Source organism: Puma concolor, unplaced genomic scaffold (assembly GCF_028749965.1).
Source record: "Puma concolor isolate L17-30 unplaced genomic scaffold, mPumCon1.1.hap2 unalloc_scaffold_8, whole genome shotgun sequence".
NCBI lineage: Eukaryota > Metazoa > Chordata > Mammalia > Carnivora > Felidae > Puma > Puma concolor.
This window is the reverse complement of record NW_028240291.1, coordinates 536819-555607: the sequence shown is the minus strand read 5'-3', so window position 1 is coordinate 555607 and position 18789 is coordinate 536819.

Sequence of the window (18789 nt, the reverse complement as noted above, 5' to 3'; positions counted from 1 at the left end):
CAGGGTGCGACAGTCAAGTGGGCATGGCGCACAGGAATGTGTCAGTCAATGGGCAGTGAGGACACCACGGCTTGATCATTAGGTGCTTGTTGCAGTCATGTGGGCTCAGACGTTGAATGAGCCCAGGCCGGCAGCCACGTTGGGCTGTGGTCAGGCAGACGCAACAGGGACGTGGGCGTGGCATTCAGACACAGGCAGCCATTATGGAGCATGGCAGTCACATGGCTCTGGCAACAGTGGACACAACAATCATACAGGTGCAGCACTCCTGTGGGCGTGGCATTCATCTGGGTGTGGCATTTACCTCTGCTGGGATTCGCGGGGCAAGACATAAAAGAGTCAACCTGCACAAGCATCAAATGAGCACACAGACCTGAGGGTGCAGATTCAAGTGTGTGCCGTGGTGACATGAGCACAGCACTTGTGGGTGTGCCAGGAATCAGGCAGTCACATAAGCACGGAAGTCAGATGGGCGTGGCAATCACGTGAGCACATCGTGACACTGGCAGTAAATAGGCAGCCATGGCAGGGCATGGCAGACAAATGAGCATGAAGGTTATGGGCCTGCACTCAAAAGTTATGAATGTGAATAGAGGAGCCTGTCTTGGAGGTGCCATATACGGGATATGACACAGAAGTGACAGTGCCAGTGAATGGGCCTCCCTTTCTGGGCAGGCAGCGTCTGGAAGTGCGTGGTCAAGAGACAGGAGTCCGCGGACACTGAGTCTCTGGCAGGGCCAGAGGTGCCGCAGGCCGAAGGCTTGCAGGCCACCAGCGAACAGCCTGTGCAGGAAGGCCAGGCCCGACCCGAGGGGCAGGTGGGCGGCCCCAGCGAGCTATCAGTGCCGCCTGGGCATGGCGTAGTGGCGGTGAGGCGCTGTGGGGCCTGGTGGAGGAGGAGGTTGAGGTGGCGGCCGCGGAAGAGGACGCGCCTGGGGAAGAGGGGCATGACCAGAGGAAGAAGGGGGAGGAGGACGAAGAGCAGGAGCCGGGGAAGGAGAAGGTCCAGCTTCGCGAGGAGGAGGACCTGAAGGACGAGGGGGAGCAGCAGGAACAGAAGAGCAGGAGGAGGAGGAGGAGGAAGAGGAGGAGGAAGAGGGGGAGAGGCAGCAGGAGTAAAAGATTAGAAGGAGGAGGAGAAGCAGAAGCCCAAGCAGAAGGAGGAAGAGCGGAAGGAGGAGGAGTTGGCGGAAATGGAAGGGGAGGAGCAGGAGCACCAGGGTATACAAGCGGCAGCGGCGGCGGCGGCACGGGTGGCGATGGCAGGGGCGGCGGCGGCGGGGGCGGCGGCGGCGGGGGCGGCAGTGGCATGGGAAGAGGACCAGGAGGAGGAGCGGGAGGAGGAAGGGAAGGCGTGGGAGCCATTAAAGGGAGAGCCGAATTGCAAACCGAGGAGGAAGAGGAGCAGGAGAAGGGAGCGCTGGAGGAGCAGCAGCAGGGCCAGGAGGAGGTGGAAGGAAAGGAGGACAAGGAGGAGCGGGAGGAGGAGGAACAGAAGCCGAGTGAGCAGGAAGGCCGATGGGTGGAAGAAGCCCAGGAGCTGCACGTGAAGCAGGATAAGAAGGAGCAGTTCGAGACAGGCCTCCGTCCTTGCCCTTCCCCACTGGAGGCTCTGGAGGCCCTTCAGATAGAGCTACAGCCCGTGAATAAACAGGCCAGCCGGGAGCACGCTCGACTCAAACTCAGGATGTGGCAGAGGCGGCGGCATCATCTGGAACAGAGAAGTGCCCTTATCCAGGGCATCCGTGGTTTCTGGGCCAAGGCTGTATCCTTCCTGCTGCTGGTGGAGGGTCCAGAGGGGGCTGGGCTTGCACAAGAGGAAGGAAAGGGAGGCGACATTTAGAGGAACCCAGGACAGGGACTGGAGCTAAGCCACGCTCCAGTGGCCGGGAAGGTGCAAACATGATACCATCCCAGTGGTCCTGGCTCTGCAGTGAGTGTGGGAGGAGGGCAGTGCTGGGGTGGTGGAGGCACGTGTGCTTTACGTCGCACCTGGCACGGAAACAGCGCTGGGAGAGTGCGGAGTGGCGGTGGAGGTCCAGGCCAGGACGGGGAAATGACCGAGGGCTTCTTCCCACGCAAAGCCGCGCGGGGGCACGTTTCTGGGTCCCGCTAAGCATCTTGCTGCGGGGAAGGCGGTGCGAATGCCCACTGGTCGGCGCGAGACCGGATGTGTGCTGTGTGGCTGTGTGGAAGTAAGCGTCCTCAGTGTCCTCATGAGCACACAAGGCTAGGCGTGGATGCGGGCGTCTGGGCGTGCACAGCCTCCTGTGCGTGTCTAGCAGAGCCCTGCGGAATCCTGAGACCCCGTGGGCCTGGATGCAGCCTGTGGGGAGGGCGTGAGGCCCGGGGGGAGGACGCCAGTCCCTGGGGGAGGACGCCAGGATGCGGTCCACACCGGTTCTCTGGGTCCAGGTCTCTCATGCCCAGCACCTGAAGGCTCTTTGACCTGCAGCAGTTTGTGAACCACCCTCAGATGTCAGCCCTGATTAGTAAGCAGGATGAAAGCATGCTTCGCCACATGACCAATTTGAAGGTCGGCCTGGGAGTGCGAGGCGGTGTGGGTGGGTGGCTGTGTGGGCGGGGGAGGTGGTGGGGAGAAGTGGTGTGTTCCTTCCTCAGGGGAGGGCGGGTCTCCTGGAACAAGATTTCACATTTCTGCCCCACATTCCTACCACGGCAGGTGGAGGAACACAAGTTTCCCAGGGAATGCCGGAAGATCCTGCTGTTTTTTGGCAAGAACTCCTACTTCCAGAATGAAGTCGTTACGAAGGAGTATGTCCTTGGCCTTGCTGGTAAGTGTCCACTGAATGCATGGGCGGCAGTGGGTGGAGGGTTGACTGTGATCAGTTCTCTGGCGCCTTCTCACATACTCGTCTTCCTGCAGGGTATACGGCGTCTCATTCCAGTCCCATCCTGTGGTACCCAAGGTACAGACAGGAGGCCTACAGACGCAGGCATGACAACAGCAGCCTCAACTTCTTCAACTGGTTCTCTGACCACAGCTTTGCCGGCTCTAGCAGGATTGCTGAGGTGGGGCCCTGTAACAAGGAAGGGAGGTGATTTTCATGGGTTCCCCCACTGCGTGGGACAGCTACCTGAGGCCTGGCCTGTCTCCCCTACCAGATAATCATCGAGGATCTTTGGCGCAACCCACTGCCGTATTTCAAGATGGAGGAGGCCCCAGGAGAGAGCACTGAGAGGGAAAGAGGTGAGCAGCCAAGGGTGTGGGCACTGAAATGTGTGCCGTGGGGCCCATGGCGCAATTCTCTTCTGCGTGGAGGCACCGAGACTCACAGTGGCACAGGAGGTGACACCAGGTCAAAAGGGCATCGGCCTGAGACAGGGAGTCTTAAGAAGTAACGTGTCAAAGAGGCTTTGCCCCTTTGGGGAGGCTGAAGGTGGGCAGTGGGCCAGACAACAAGAATGAGCAAAGCGGGACATCCAAGCTGGCTCATCAGATAGCACGGTGACAACGGTCATTCCAGGACCATGAACCCCACCCTCAGGCCTCCTACCACCATCCCACATGTTGTCGGGCTTCTGGAGCCACTTGTCAGCTTTGGCACAGCTTATGACACCCTCCCATTCTACCTTCCGTTTGGAAACATTCAAGCAACCTTAAACAGGGCCAAGATAAGACTCTCACCTGTCCTGTGTGTGTGTGTGTGTGTGTGTGTGTGTGTGTGTGTGTGTGTGTGTATGGATGTGGGTGTGGTTGTGTCTGTGTGTCTCTGTCTGTGTGTACCCTTATATCCCAGATATATGCACGATCTTGAGAAGACTATGAAGGAGAATCGCACTTCATGGACCCCAGTGGAAACCCTTCCGATGCTCACCGATGGTCCACAAGATTCTCCTGCCCACGAAATAAGGACAAGGCTGGTGATGACACGTGGCGCAGGGTTTTGAAGAAATACATTGGAAGAAATACATTTGAAGAATATACATCTGATGAAATATAGAATGGGAGATAAACAGCATGAAGTGTTTGTGTGTGTTTTCTCCTCAGGTACGCTCTGGGGCGAGTCCATGTATACATGCGGCTGTCCAGAGGTGTAAGTGTTCTGTGCCTGCACATTGGAGTTCCAAGGAAGGGCGGGACGTAGGACATTGTCCGTAGGGATGGGTCAACATTGGGATTGCATGTGAGGTCAGTAAGACTGAACCAATGGGGAGTTGAGTGAGGGAGGACAGGGCACAAACCTGAGAGAAAGGCCAGCGCCCAGGTTCATATCTTTCCTGTGAAAATGAGGAAATTCAAGGAAATGGAGAGGCCAGCACAGGCCAGGGATGTCCAATACTCAGGGTTTGGGGATGTCCGTGATGGTGCCCCCAGAATCCCGCATGGTGACATCCTCAGTCATGTTGACTGAACCGCCACACAGAGAGGAATTCCCAGGGTTGATTACCCTCTGGTTTTCAGATGTCTACGAATGCAGACTGTCTTGTGGGGGATTTGTGAGCAGGCTGTAGGATTGGTGTCCAGGGGAGGGAACCGAGGGACCAGAGGGAGAGTGGGTGGGTAAGACCGACGAAGTTCTGCTTCAGGCAGAGTTGACAGGGAGAACGTACACACTGCAGAGGAAACAGCCCACTACAGTCTCACGCAACTCCAAAATCACAGCCAACTTTTCTGGTTCCACTTCCTGAAGCTGAGCCTCCCACACACTGCTTCACTTACTCTCACATATTCACACACACACACACACACACACACACACAAGACTCCTGAAGGTGTCCTAGTACGGATGCCCTTGTGTGAACTTCGCTGTTTCTGAAATGACCTCAGGTTACAAATGGGTGGCCCAGATTGCAAGGCAACAGAGGGGAGGGTCGCGGGGAGGTGGGGCTCTTAAAGGCCACGGACACGCCATCCTCTCCCGTGTGCCCGCTGCCCTCTCATCATCAGCCGTGATGAGTCGGGTGCTCCTCTTCCTCTGGGTCCACAGGCTTATGCCGTGTGTCCGACACGCCATGTGAGACTTGTGAGAAGACTCCCAAGGGCAAACACCAGCAGGCCCTCAGGGAGGTCGCCTCGTCCCAGGCAGCCTGCGTTCCTTGGCCCGAGTGCGTGGACAAAGGCTGCCTCGGCCACATAGGGAACGATGGACTTGTGCAGCCTTAGCATGCTGTGCAGAGGTCCCGGGCAGGCCTGGAGCTTAGAAAGGACTGGGACGAGCCTCACCTGGGAAGAGGTGAGTGCTGGGGTACTCCTTCCACAGCAGATGGCTGCTTGCCAGAGATGTCTGTGCTAGGGATGGGGCAAAAGCTCCACCGTGCTAGCAGTGCAGTAGACAGAGTTCAGCCCTGTCCATCGCAGGCCCTCCTCTATCCCCAAGTTACACGGCCCCCAGCACAGCGTGCCTGAGACTGACATCCCCACACTAATCTTCCTGTCTCCCAAGCTGCCCAAGCCCCCCAGGATCCCCACGGCACAGCTCTGCAGTACAAGAGCCTTCTCTGCAGTGGCTCTATTCCAGAGAAGGCGTTGGCAGTCCCAATGCATGGAGGCCTCTTGCCCCTACCAGTATGCAGACAACATGGTCAGCGGGGTGTCAGCACGCTGTGGAGTTGGGGATCTGTACGCCCAAGCCTTACCTCTTCCAGGGCGGAGGCTGTCGCACTCTCTAGAAGGGAAGGCAGGTCTTTCTCTCGCTGCTGTCTGCACACTGGCTGGAGAAGCACGTCTTCTCAGCTGCTTGATGTGCAAACGTCGGGGTACCCTGGAAAAGCTCCCTGTGCTGGCCCGTGTCTTTGGGTGTGAACATCCAAAGAAAGTATGGCCCATGACTCTGCAGTGGGAATACGGCCTCAGTGGTCATGAGGCTGGGCCCTTTGGGGCATCTTTCTGCACAAGCAGGCCGTTACTTGACAGGTCTTGCCGAGCAGGAACACTTCACGGGACAGGGGAACACAGGGTCCCCCACATGTTCATATCTCCCGCCAATACCTGCTGAGGGGCCAGGCTGACTTTTCCGCCCGGCCTGTCCCAAAGAGAAGGTACGGACAAGGTGTGGGTGTGGAAAGCCCTCAGGGCCCCAGAGCCAAACCCTCAAATGTGGACACTTGTGTCCAGGGACCGTGGTCAGAGGCCTGGGTGCTCTGTGTCCGAGGGATTACAGCCCTCAGGCTGCACACCCTGCAGCCCCGGGTGTCCTCCCGTAGCCGCAGCACTCCCTGGGGAGCCCCAGGGTCCAGGAGCTGCTAACCCCCCTGCACAACTGTATGTGCTGCCTAGCGGCCTCTTCCACCACAACACCAGCGTGCGTGGGCCCCAGAGTGCTGTCCCTCGACAGGGGACACCCTCGGCAATTCCGGAGCCTTCTGACTTCCATGTCTCTGAACCACACGTGTCTCTCATTGGCCTGTCGGGATCGTCCTGTTGTTCTCTGTGTACAGGAAATGTCTCGCATTGCCTGTACGCCTCTGTCCCCCCTGAGTGAGCCCTGGCGTGTCTGTGTCCTTTCCTGGCTTTGCCTGTGCCAACGCCTCTCTGGTGATGCCTCCTTGCCCGGCCCAAGTGGGCACAGCTGTACCCGTGTAACCGCCTTCGTCTCTGCGCACCTGCGTGTTGTGTCAGCTGCGGCTCTGCTGGCCTGTCTTGTCTTTGGTGTATGCTTCTGCGCTTGAGTGTGTTTCCCTCTGAATTCAACCCCTTTCTACCACTGACAGATCCAATTGCTGTCCTGCCGTCAGGTGGAGGGGCTTCTGCGTGTTCTCTTACATGTTCCCGGAGCCAGAAATCCATCCCTGCCCGTAGGACCTTCGTCAGAGGATTGGCCATGCACTCACTGCCAGCCAGTTAATGTCCCCAAGTGCAGCTGCCTTGCTGTGAGCATTAAGTCGCACCTCTATTTTCCGTCCTTCTGTTTTCAAACCCTTTGGACCCTAGGGGCTCAAACGTCACTGGCTTGCACGTTGCAGATGCAGGCGTAAAGTGTGAAAAGCGGTCTAGCCACGTTTTCCCACTTACGCTTTTGCCATGTGGCATGTTCCTGGCCGGGAGAGACTTCCCCCTGCCAGCGTGTGTCTCGTTTCCGTGTGCCTCCCGTGTGTTCTGGTCCCTCATTTGTCCTTTACTTCCTACCTGGGAGTCTGATTCATGTTTGCGGGAACCATGCAGACACCTTTGACTGCAGGGGACTGAGCTCAGCTTAGTCCACCAGGACTAGTGCGTGACTGAGGTACACAGCGGGCAGTCACGGAGGTGCCCGTATCCTTCACGTGCGAGCGCTCCGTCCAGCCACCTTCACCGGGACATTTCTCAGCAAACCCTCTATGTTTGCGGTGAGAGCACTTAGCTCTGAGGAACCTGACGAGGCGGTGAAGCGTTGCTTACGGCTGCCCTGTGCAAGTTAGATCTCCAGAACTCATGCACATGGCATGACTGCCTCTTCACACCCTAGGCCCGACACCTCCTCATGGCACCCTCCCCTGCTTAACAGCACTCTACTCTCTGGTGGACTGCATGCCTTTAACTGCTTTTAATCTCCTCACGAGTCCATCAGGCAGGGGTCACCACCACTGTGTTTCTGTCAGGGGTTGGCCTCTTTCAGGGAGCCCAGTGCTTTCTGCACTGATGCTCAATGCACCCGCGGGAGGGAGAGCCACACTAGGCCCGACGGCGAACCCTTTGGCCCTACGTTTCCCACATATGTGCCCGGTGGCAGAGGTGCACAAGGAGCCCGCCTGCATGCGTCTCCCAGGTCCTCCACAGGGTACAACGTACCGCCTCAGGAGGCTCATCCGCATCACATGGGCATAGCTCTGCTTGCACGGGTTAGCCTTTCATATCATACGGGCAGCCCAGACTTAGAAATCCAGCTCCCTGCTTACAACTCTCCAGCCCTCGTGCTTGTGCAGACGCTCTGTGTCTGTACAGACATTTGAGTCACGGTCTCGTGACCTGTCAATACAGCTCGACGGTCTGTCCTTACCTTACAGCCTGGGATGCGGTTCTCACTCGTTGTCCTCCCCTCGGGTGCGAGTTTCCTCCAGCACTGTGGTGGAATGTAACCTTTATCACCATACGTTGGCTTGAGATTACTGGGCGGATCACCTGTCTGCGTCCGGGGATGCGAAGGAGACCTTGGCTCTTTTGCTCACGGTGCACCCTTTCTCTGTGATGAGTCGCTTTGGATGAGAAGCTTGCGAGAGGCGAGGGGCCTCAGAGTGGAGCACATTTCCTGGGCATCTGTGAGAACCTCGTGGCTTCCACTCGGAAAGCATTGACTTCCATGGATGTGCATCCTCTGCTTTTGCTTGAATTTGCCGAGCTTGGGGACGTGATTCCTTCCCGCACGTGCTGTCCCTAGGTCGCTGCGGTCTCTTTCCGGCAGTCCCGTTTCCTGCCTGCTGCTGGTAAGTACAGGGCTTCCAGCAGCCCTGTGGGGATCGGGTCCTTGCTTTCTTCCCTGCGGTGCCCTCTTCCTCACCCAGAATGACCTCACTGCAGCTTCCTTCTAGTTCAGGGATCGTTCCAGACTGCCCTTAAGGTCCAGGTGGGAACGGTGCCTTTAGTGCTGACGGCTGACCACTGTACAGCATTCGTCTCTGTGGAAATTGCACAGGTGAACTTCACCAGGTGAAACTGCACACTGCAGTTGCCCTGTCGTCAGAGTCAGCCCACCTGTCTCGGCCTCGGCTGCCCCTGCTCTCCTTCCTCCTTCCCTCCCCTTGCCTCCCCCTCCCTTGTCTTCTTCCTGTCCTTCCCTCCGACCTCCCTTCCAGCTCTCTTTGTTTTCGTCTCCCTCCTCTCCCTCACTAATGCCTCCCCCTGTCTCCGCCCGTCTTCCTTGTAATAGGTGCCCCTCTGCCTCTTCTTGTCTTGCTCCTCCTCCCTGTCTCTCCCGCCAATCTCCCTGTGACTCTCCCTCTCCAGGCCGGTCTTCCCCTCCACTCGTCCTTCCTCCCTCTGCTTGCATGTGTCTCTCTCTCTCTCCCTCTGTATCTCTGTCTCCCTGTGTGTCTCTTTCTCGCTGTCTCTCTCAGTGGACATTCTGTGTCTGGGTGCACGCTTCTTCAGAATTCTCGTTGGCGCCTGCCAAATGTGGAGGGAACTCGTCTGCTTTCGTGTGTACTAGTGACAGCAGGCACCGGGCTTTCTCAGAGACAGACACAGACAAGTTTGTAATTCTCGGTGAAGGGGGCCCCTAAGCGCCCTGCTTGGAGTCGTCCTCCTTTGAGTGGAAGGTTAGATTTCCGGACCGGAGGAAACTGCTAAATCCTACTACCCCATCTCCCTGGTGCTCTGTACGGAGATCAGTAGGGCACCAGTGGCAGATGGGGCTCTGGGGGTTGTTGTTGGCTCTGAATTGCAGTGCAGTGAGTTCTAGTGAGCTGCTTTCTTGCAAGGACACGGCGGTGGGGTGGGTCTAGGGTGGGTGTCACTGGTTCTGGGTGGGCACCCACCTTACCGCCGCCCTCAGCCTGATGGCCAAGGAGGAGAAACCGTGCGGACGGCCATGTGGCCCCGGTAGGCGCCACACCTAAGGACTTCTCCAGGCCTTGCCCCAGCTTCATGAAAAAGGGGCAAGGGGACGGAGCAGGCAGTGGCTCACGCTGTGGACGTTCCTGTGCTGAATGCTCTGCTGCCCGGAGTGGGGCCTCTGGGGAAGAGGTGTGCAAGGGAACACAGACACTGTGTGACACCGGGGACCTCGCGAGTCAGGCCTGGAAGGTGACAGCGCTGAAGAGAACATGCGGCAAAGCGGGGTCCACGCTGGCGGCTGGGCCCTTGCTCCAGAGCCCGGACCGGCCGCTGGCGCGCGCTAGCCGGCGGCCAACACCCCGTCTTGCTGTCTTGCAACCGATTGTTCCGCCAACCTGGCCAGCGGGCCTGCCCTGCCCTGGAACCACTTCGCCCCCAGGCCGCATGCGCACACTCTTCCCTGCCTCTGTCTCAGCCCCTCCTCCACAGCAGCCACAGCCAATGCGGAGTCGTCAAATCCCAGAGCCTGTGCGCCTGCGCCCCACTTGGGCGGGCTGCGGCGGGAGGCAGCAGGGAGCTGCAGGCCTTGCGGCCAAGGCTCCGTCCACCTGCTGCCATTTCCCTGTCCTTGTCCTGAGGCTGCCCTAGCTGCACTGGGGCCGGCCGGGGCCGAGCGTCATGGCCAGCGTGTCGCGGTCCGGAAAAAGCGGTGATTCCCGTCGACCCTGGGCCCTGATCGTCCTGGATGAGAAAGGTCGAGAGTCCCCGGCCCGCGGGAATGCAGGGGCGCTGGAGGGCGCGGGCTGGCCGCAGTCCCCAGGTTCAGGGGCGGCAAGCGCCCATCCTGTGCAGGAAGCCCAGGCCGGGTGTGAGATACAGGTGGCAAGCCCAGCGGAGGAATTGGTGGTGATACTGGATGACGGAATGGTGGCGGCTGAGGTGGTGATCGGGGTGGAGGAAGAGGACGGGGAGGCGACCGAGGAAGAGGTGGCTGGAGAGGAGAATTGTGAGGAAGCCAAGCCAGAAGCAGAGGACACGGCCGAGCAGGAGGAGGTGGAGGAGGAGAGACAGCAGCTGGAGGAGGTTCCGGAGCAAGAGGAGAAGCCCGAGGCAGATGCAGAGGCGGAGGAGGGGCCCCAGCTCTCACAGGAGCTGCAGCAGCAAGAGCCAGTGCTGCGTCCTGCCTCAGCCCAGGACCCGCTGGCAGCGCTGGAGCGTCTTCAGCTGGAGATCAGCGCTGGGAATGCCCAAGATTCCAGGGCCTTATGGCGGCTGAAGCGCAGGATTCTTCGGAGGCGCGTTTCTTACCTGGATCACAGAAGGGCCATCATCAAGCACATCCCTGGCTTCTGGGCCCAGGCGGTATCCTTCCTTGTGCTGGTGGGTGCTGGCGGGGGCTGTTGTGCAGGAGGGCTGGGCCCTGAGAGCAGGGTGCCTCAGGGCGATGGCCCCCAGGGAGGAGAGCTGGGCAGTGGTCCCTGGCCCTGGGTTGGTGTGGTCTGGGATCCAATGTAAGGCCTTGGACAGGGGCGGTTGTTGGGGATGGGGGGACTTGGGGACTTGGACCTGCTTCCTCTAGGTCTCCGCCAGCGTTGGCCTGCAGGCTGCTCTCAAACATGAAGGTAGCACAAAGCAGCCTTCACTCAGAGCAGATAGGGCACGGAAACGTTTCGCTGCCAAATGGGAGAGTTACACAGGCCGCACACCCACCTTCACATTCACACGTTTTCTAGCAGTTCCGTCAAAAGGCTGTGCACGTTTTCTAGCAGTTCCGTCAAAAGAGAGCATTTCAGGCACACACTCATGGCCTTTAGTGGAACCCTGCCACCCCCCTGTTCCAGACAGTGGGACGACTCAGACCGACTCCGAGCGGGGTACAATGTGCCTCCACAGACCCTCTCATACACACACACACACACACACACACACACACACACACACACACACACACAGGATTCTCTCCTGGTATCTCCACCCCTGCTTCCCTCTCTGTCCTCAGGCTCCGGCTGGGTCCCACCCATGTCTTTCTCTCCTGACTGGCTGTGTCACTGTGTCTACTTTCATTTCCCTCTTCTCCCCTCCTTGTCTGTGCTTCTCGATCTCTTTCTCCCTCCCACACCCTATGTTTGCATCGTAAGTGTGCAGTCGGTTTCTTGTAAGCCGTGTTATTCCTTCTGGACTCAGAAGGCCGGTGACAACATTGGTCTTCACGGGAATATGCCAAGACACCCAGCCGTGAGGAGGGGTCAGAGCACATGCCGACATCACAAGCTATGATGGGCTGCTGGCAACGCACACAGGTCAGGTATATGAAGGAACTGTGAGGAGTCCAGGCAGTGGAGTCTCTCCCTGCTGTGTGCAGACAGCGTGGGAGGTACAGGAAGCCAACGGACAGCCCAGTGTCGATGGTGTCTGATGCATTTGCAGAGGCTGAGGAGTGTGGGAGCTAGTGTTTCCTGGTCTTTCTGCACATGCCCTGATCTAGTCCCTTGCTCTTAGCCTGGGAGGGTTGGGGGGTGGGCTGTGTCTGTTTCCACAGCATCTGAAGGCACAGCTCCTTGACCCAGCACAGATTCTGAATCACCCCCAGTTGTCGGCCATGAGCGGTGCCCAGGACAAAGACGAGCTCAGCTACGTGGTCAACTTGGAGGTCAGACCGGGGAGGCTGTGGATGGGGGCCGTCCCGTTGGGTGTGGGATTTGGGCAGGAGAGGGTGAGGCAAAGGTTCTCACCCTCACAGCCAGGCAAGGAGGTCAGGACCCCGAGGGAGGACACTTGCCCCCTCCTGTCCCATTGCTCACGGCAGGTGGAGGAAGTGGGCCATCCCAAGTACCGCTGCAGAGTGATGTTTTTCTTTGGGGACAACCCGTACTTCTGGAACCCAGTGATCATTAAGGAGTATCAGCTTAGCTTTGCTGGTAGGGTGTGGGTCCCATGATGGTGCGGGGCAGGGGGATGATGAGCATGAATCAGGGGCAGGAGGGAGGGGGAGGGGGAGTGGGGAGGAGGGCATCAGGTTGCTCTTCAAATCCTCTCTTCCTATAGGCTACAGGGCATCGCGTTCCACTCCAGTCCAGTGGTTCTGGGATTATGAACGTGGAGCTCCCAGTCGCAGGCATGACCCCACCAGGCTTAACTTGTTAAACTGGCTGTGTGAGCACAGCTGCCCAGGGACAAACAGGATTGCCGAGGTGGGGCCCCTGAGGCCTTCGTCAGCAGTGGGGATGTGGGTGGCCCCCAGCCAGAGAGGAGAGTGGGCTATGCCCAATGTGGCGCTGACCTTTGTCCCCTACCAGATCATCATCGAGGACCTGTGGCCCAATCCCCTGCAGTACTACCTGTGGGAGGAAGGGACCAGAGGACAGTGATCTGACGTGCGCACGTGTCGGTGAGAACCCCAGTATGCGGTGTGTTGACACATGTGTTGTATGGGCAAGGGAACGTGGGCCAGACATTGGCTTGGAAATGGAAGTTCCACCTAGACTGGGACCCAGGTAGCATGGGGAACGAGTGGCGAGGATGACAAGGGACCTGCAGGGACTCAGCTGCAAACACACAGTGGGTCGATGCCTGAAAACCAAGATGCCTGAAAACCAGATGCTCTGCAACTGTGTGGGCGTGAACGGTGCAGAGCTTCTATGTTTGCCCATGCAGAAACAATGGAGGATGCAACCAGCGCTGGAAGACATGGGTGGATGAGTCTCCTGTCTTCTACGAGCCCTGGAGACAATTGGGGAAGTGATCACATGTGGCAGCCTTGAAGAGTTGCCACGACGCACGACGTTTATGTGGACACATACAGAAAGCTAAAAACCCTTCTGTTTCTCTGTGTGTGTGTGTGTGTGTGTGTGTGTGTGTGTGTGTGTGTGTGTGTGTGTGTGTGTGTGTGTGTGTGTTTATGGGGGACCCGAGGAGGGAGATGAGGACGGGACCTGAGTGTGACTGTCCTAGCCGCTGCCAGGGTGATTCTGTGTGTGCAGGAGAGGTGCAGTACTGGTGTGGGGCAGGTGTTGCCATGTGCACAGAGGCCTACTTCCTGGGCAGGCAGAGTCTGGAAGGAGGAGGAGGAAGAGACAGACCTGTTACGTGGAGACTTGTTGTATATGCTCTTTCTTTCTGGGTGAATTCCTTCCTTTCATCATTTTGAAGGGAGAAAAGGAACTCATGAGGTAGAAAATTCAAATGAACTATCCAAAGTATAAAATGTTAAAAGTAAAAAATTAAAAACACACACGTAAAAAAGGGAACGAATGATGCTAGATTCTAGGCATGTTTCATCTGGGTGTTGAAAGGGGTTTGACACGAGAGAAAAAAAAGTGGGAGTGGAGAAAAATTTAGAAAGTAAAAAATATTACAAAGGGAAATGTTGTGAGAATTTGAAAAATCAAAACACTGAAATAGACTAAAAGCAGAATATGGGAGTAAAACAGAATTTGTGAATATAGACACGAAAGGAAAGAATAATGTAGAAGCGTATTAAAGAAAATTAGTAAAATTTCCACCTGCGCAGTCTCCTTCGCCTCTGCGGGCACAGAAGCACCTCCCTTCCTGAGCCTCCTCGCTCTCCAAGTTCACTTCTCCATGCCACGTACCTGTTGAAGTCTGTGGTTCAGGATATGCAGATTGCTGTGCTAATCCTCCCGTCATTTTCCTGGGTGGGTAGGATGGTTTAGTGTTGGTCTGGCTGTATTTCAGGCACACGAGACACTTAAGAAACTTCCATGCTGTCTGCCATCTTGGCTCCTCCCCAGGGAGGTGAGATCTGTAGCACCAGTTCTCCGATATGAGATATCCCACAGGACAGTTGTGGTCGTTGACAAAGCAGAAAAGGACATGTATCAAACAGGGAGGCCACCCTGGAGGGGAGGGCAGTGAACTGGCTCCAGACCTGGGAGGGGAGGCAGGGGCTCAAATGCTGGAGCCATGCCCACTGCCCTCCAGCTGTTTTTTCCTCATCAGCAGCCAACTGTCTGGGTCTGGCCTGGAGCTCCTTCACTTCAAGGACCCACGGTCAAAAAGTTCACTACCCTGCCTCTGCCCCACCTCTGGGCCCCATGTAGTGCAACTCCTCCCGGCGGCTTGCAGCCGGTCCTCCGTGCCCTCTGGGTGTCCTGTTTGGCGTCTGGCCATGCAAAAGTGACCTTTGCATTCCACGGTGCGCTGGGCACGCGGCTATCTACACCCACGGGTAAAGGGGGACCTCCACGCTCTTCCCATTTACACCGCCACCTTTGTTCACTGTGCCCCTAGTCCGACAACTCCACGGAGCGGATCACCTTGGCTGTCCGGGAGACGCATTTCAGCAGTGCGCCTGCTGTCTGTGCCCCCTGGATTTCCACCTGCTCAGCCTCCTTTGCATACTCTCTACGTCCATCCTTGCTCCAAGGAGACATGTATGCCATGACAGCAGTCTAGCAGTGCCCCGGCTAGGGAAGGTCGGTGACAGGAGGTGTGTGACGTGGAGAGGACGCCACACTAGGGGAGGCTGCGTAGCATGCGCGCTGCTCTTGCCGTTTGTCCCCGTTGCCTGGAAAGTGACACGCTGGCACGCACACACCGCCCCCCTCATGCTCGGCTGCCCATTCCTCCCGTGTGTGGCCGTGCACAGGAAAGAGCCGTGGCCATGGGCCCTGGGACTCCTGGAGCTTGTGTCTGTCTCACGGACAGCGGTCCCCTTCCTCCCACAGTGCCTGGCCGTCTTCTCACAGGGACCCTCCCCAGGCCTTCGTTGGCCGTATGTCTGTTCATCCTGGTCCCATTTCCTTTACCACTCACTTAGGTGGCAGGCTGCCATGAGCGTGGGCGCTGACTCAAAACACTGTCCCCCTGTGCCACAGACAGCATGATTTCAAGGGCCTCCGACAGTTATCAGGGGTTTGGGGGATGTAGCTTTGGGACGCAAGTGAGGGACACGCCCCAGGGTCTCCACGAAGCCACGTTACCACTTTGGGGAACCAATAAGCTGCAGAAGGTGTGAAGTGAGGGCAATGATGTGGTCTCCCTCCCTGTCAGGGCAGTGGTGATGTGGACTCCCTGCCTGTCTCCTTCAGACAGCAGCAGCAACAGCAACACACACACACACCACACAGAGCCACTGCAGGATTGGAGGCTCGAGATGCATTGCCTGGCCAGGCACCACACTCGTGCATTGCCTTTTCCCTTTGGTGGAATGCACTGTTCCCCTCCCTCTTTATGGGACCAGGAGGCTGCCAGGCAGGCGGGGGATTCCAGGATTGCCAAATTGGTGTGCCGGGCCCTCTGGCCAACATGTTGCTTCCGTGACACAGAAGAGGTTCCTCCAGACTCGCTGGGCCACGTCAGGATACGTACGGGGTACAGAAATGCTCCAGGGTGGCTGTGATATATGAGGCAGCACACCACAGCTTCAGGTGACAGCAATGCATAGAAACGCAGGTGGATGGGGAGAGGCTGAACAGGTGGTAGGGGGCTGAGAGGGGGTGGCCACTGTGACAGACAGAGAGGCCAACATTTACCCAGAAAGGGAGACGACCAGGTCCAGTGGTGAGCCCTCAAGCTGCCCTCAGCAGAGGATGTAGGGGGTGGGCACGCCAGGAAAGCAGGCCCAGAGCCTGGTGCACCTGACCTATGCAACTCACTCCCTCCAGAGAAATGGGGCCTGTCAAACTCCCATGCATCGCTGGGAGACCCCGTGGCAGGAACGTGGGAGCAAATCTGGGTCCCAGGTGCAGGGACTGCCTGGGACAAGCAGGCAATGCCCTTCAGTTTGAACAACACCTACCACAATATTGGGGCCCAGGGGCCGGGCCCCAACTTCGCAAGGGGCCCTAGACCAGCCAGGCCTGTCTCTGCAGGGTCATCCAGGAGGATGTTCACCGAGACCCGTACCCTGGCTGGGACCACAAGGCCTTGCGATGATGCCCCTAGGCCGGTCCAGGAGCAGGACCAGACTTACTCACGCTATCTGCTGCCTCCCTCCACTAATCCCCGCTTCCTTGCAGGGAACGTTGGTCCTCCTCCGCTGGGCCATGGAAGGCCCAACCCCAACTTGCCCCTGGCCAAGGCAACACAGGACGAGCGGACCCAGGCAAAGTCCAGGCTTTCCTCCCGTCATGAAAGGTGATCGGCTAGCTCCGTGTCGATCCCAGGAGCGAAGGGATTGCACTCGCTGGACTTGGGCACTTGAGCCTCCCCCTTACCCACCAAGTCAGGAAAGCCCCCAGTCTCTTTCCTTCACTAGCCAACGGCGTACACACACTCACTCAGGCACAAAGATGCACGGCCACGCGGCACGTGGACACAGACACGCACGCGCTGCCAGCACAAACGCTAGGTCTCAGGCAAAAGTACTCACAGGCGCCAGCCACAATACACTCACGGACACTCTACTGGACCTCTGCACTCACGCATGCCCTCTGCCACATCCCACTCACGAGGCTGGCTCCTCCCCACGACCCACACTTGCTTTCCCCCCTCACACCCCACACGCATTTGTCCTGGGGCCCAAACCTGGCTGAAAACTAGGGCAGATTCAGGACTTCCATTGGGTCACGGGAGCTTGCGTTGAGACGCCGAGGAAAGGGAGCCACAACTGATACCAACCTTCCAGTACCAATGGCACTGGAACATGGCATGTGGAGAAACACCAGCCGCGACTAGGTTCCCAGCCTCCTCGGCCCCTGCCCTTTCTTCACACCCTCTAAACACTGGGGAGTCCCTTGGGTTTCAGTACCTCCCAGCTGGCTGCAACCTACAGGGCAAGGGCCAAGGGACTGACCTTTCACAGTTCACATGTATACCCAGCTTGTGTGGGCTGCCTGGAGGCAGTCACGGCTTAGGAGGTCTGGATGTGCTCTGAGCCCTGTTACTTACGCGTCCCTTTGTGTGTTCCCTTGCAGCCCTGTGCCATCAGCAGCCTCCTATGTCCATATGGGCATGCACAGCACACGGAAACCCAGTTGCACTGATACTGTCCAGGGACAGGACAGAGACAGAGAAAGAGAGACGGAGGTGGGGGAGGGAGGAAGCGTTCCCTAGAGAAAATGATCACAGGGACTCAGAGACAGACAGAGACCAGAGGGACATGGAAGGAGGCAGAGGAAGGAGAGTAAGTCACAACTAGAGATAGCCACAGAGGGGGAGTGTGTGTGTGTGTGTGTGTGTGTGTGTGTGTGTGTGTGTGCCGGTGCCTGTGCATGTGCATGTGTATGAATGGGTGAAATTGTCTGGGACTGAGACAGGGGAGTGGCCACGATTCCTGGACTTTCGAACGCCCTCTTCCAGCAGAATGGAGGCCCGGTATTCTCAGGAATCTCCGTGTTTTCCGGAACATGACTCATTTGCTTTGGGGCCCTAGCCCATCCTCAGGCTAGGAGGGGCATAGAGCGCAAGGAGTGGGAACTTGAGGCATGAGGCTCCAGATAGTCTGGCCCAGCAGGTGGAGCGTCGAGGCCCAAGGTTTTTAAATGCCTGCTGCCTCCTTCTGGAGCCCACCAGCATTTGGGAAGCACGCCCATGGCCCCGTGGCCCTTCGGACACTGCAGTGGCTGTGGCTGTGGCTGTGGCTGTGGCTGTGGTGGAGGTGGGGCAGAGGCAGGGCAGTGAACTTTTTGACCGTGGGTCCTTGGGGTGAAGGATCTCCAGACCAGACCCAGACAGTTGGCTGCTGTTCAGGAACGATCAGCAGGAAGGGAAGTGGGCGTGGCTCCAGCATTTGAGCCCCTCCCTCCCCTTCCCGGGTCTGGAGGCAGTTCTCTGCTTCCCCCTCCAGGGTGGCCTCCCTGTTTGGTCCATGTCCTTTTCCGCTTTGTCATCGACCACAACTGTCCCGTGGGATATCTCATATCGGAGAACTGGTGCTACAGATCTCACCTCCCTGGGGAGGAGCCAAGATGGCAGAGAGCATGGAAGTTTCTTAAGTGTCTCGTGTGCCTGAAACACAGCCAGACCCACACTAAACCATCCTACCCTGCCGGGAAACTGATGGGAGGATTAACACAGCAATCTGCATATCTTGAACCACAGAATTCAGCAGGTATATGGCATGGAGAAGTGAACTTGGAGAGTGAGGAGGGGCAGGAAGGGAGGTGCTTTCGTGTGCGGAGAGGTGAAGGAGACTGGGCAGGTGGAGGGGGGGGCAGAGAATATGGGAAACCACCCATCCCAAAGGCAGGTGGAGAGAACGTGGAAAATGGAAATGGCAGGAGGGACTAAACTAAAAACGGTGAAAGGAGAAAGGAGAGGGTTTGAATTCCAGTAAGACTGTCAACAAGGGGAGTGTAATATCCGCAAATCTGCAGTTCAAAACCTGGCGGTGTTGTGGTGGGAAGGGCAAATTCTCAGGACAGGGTTCGGTGTAGGAGGCTCTCAGTCCACAT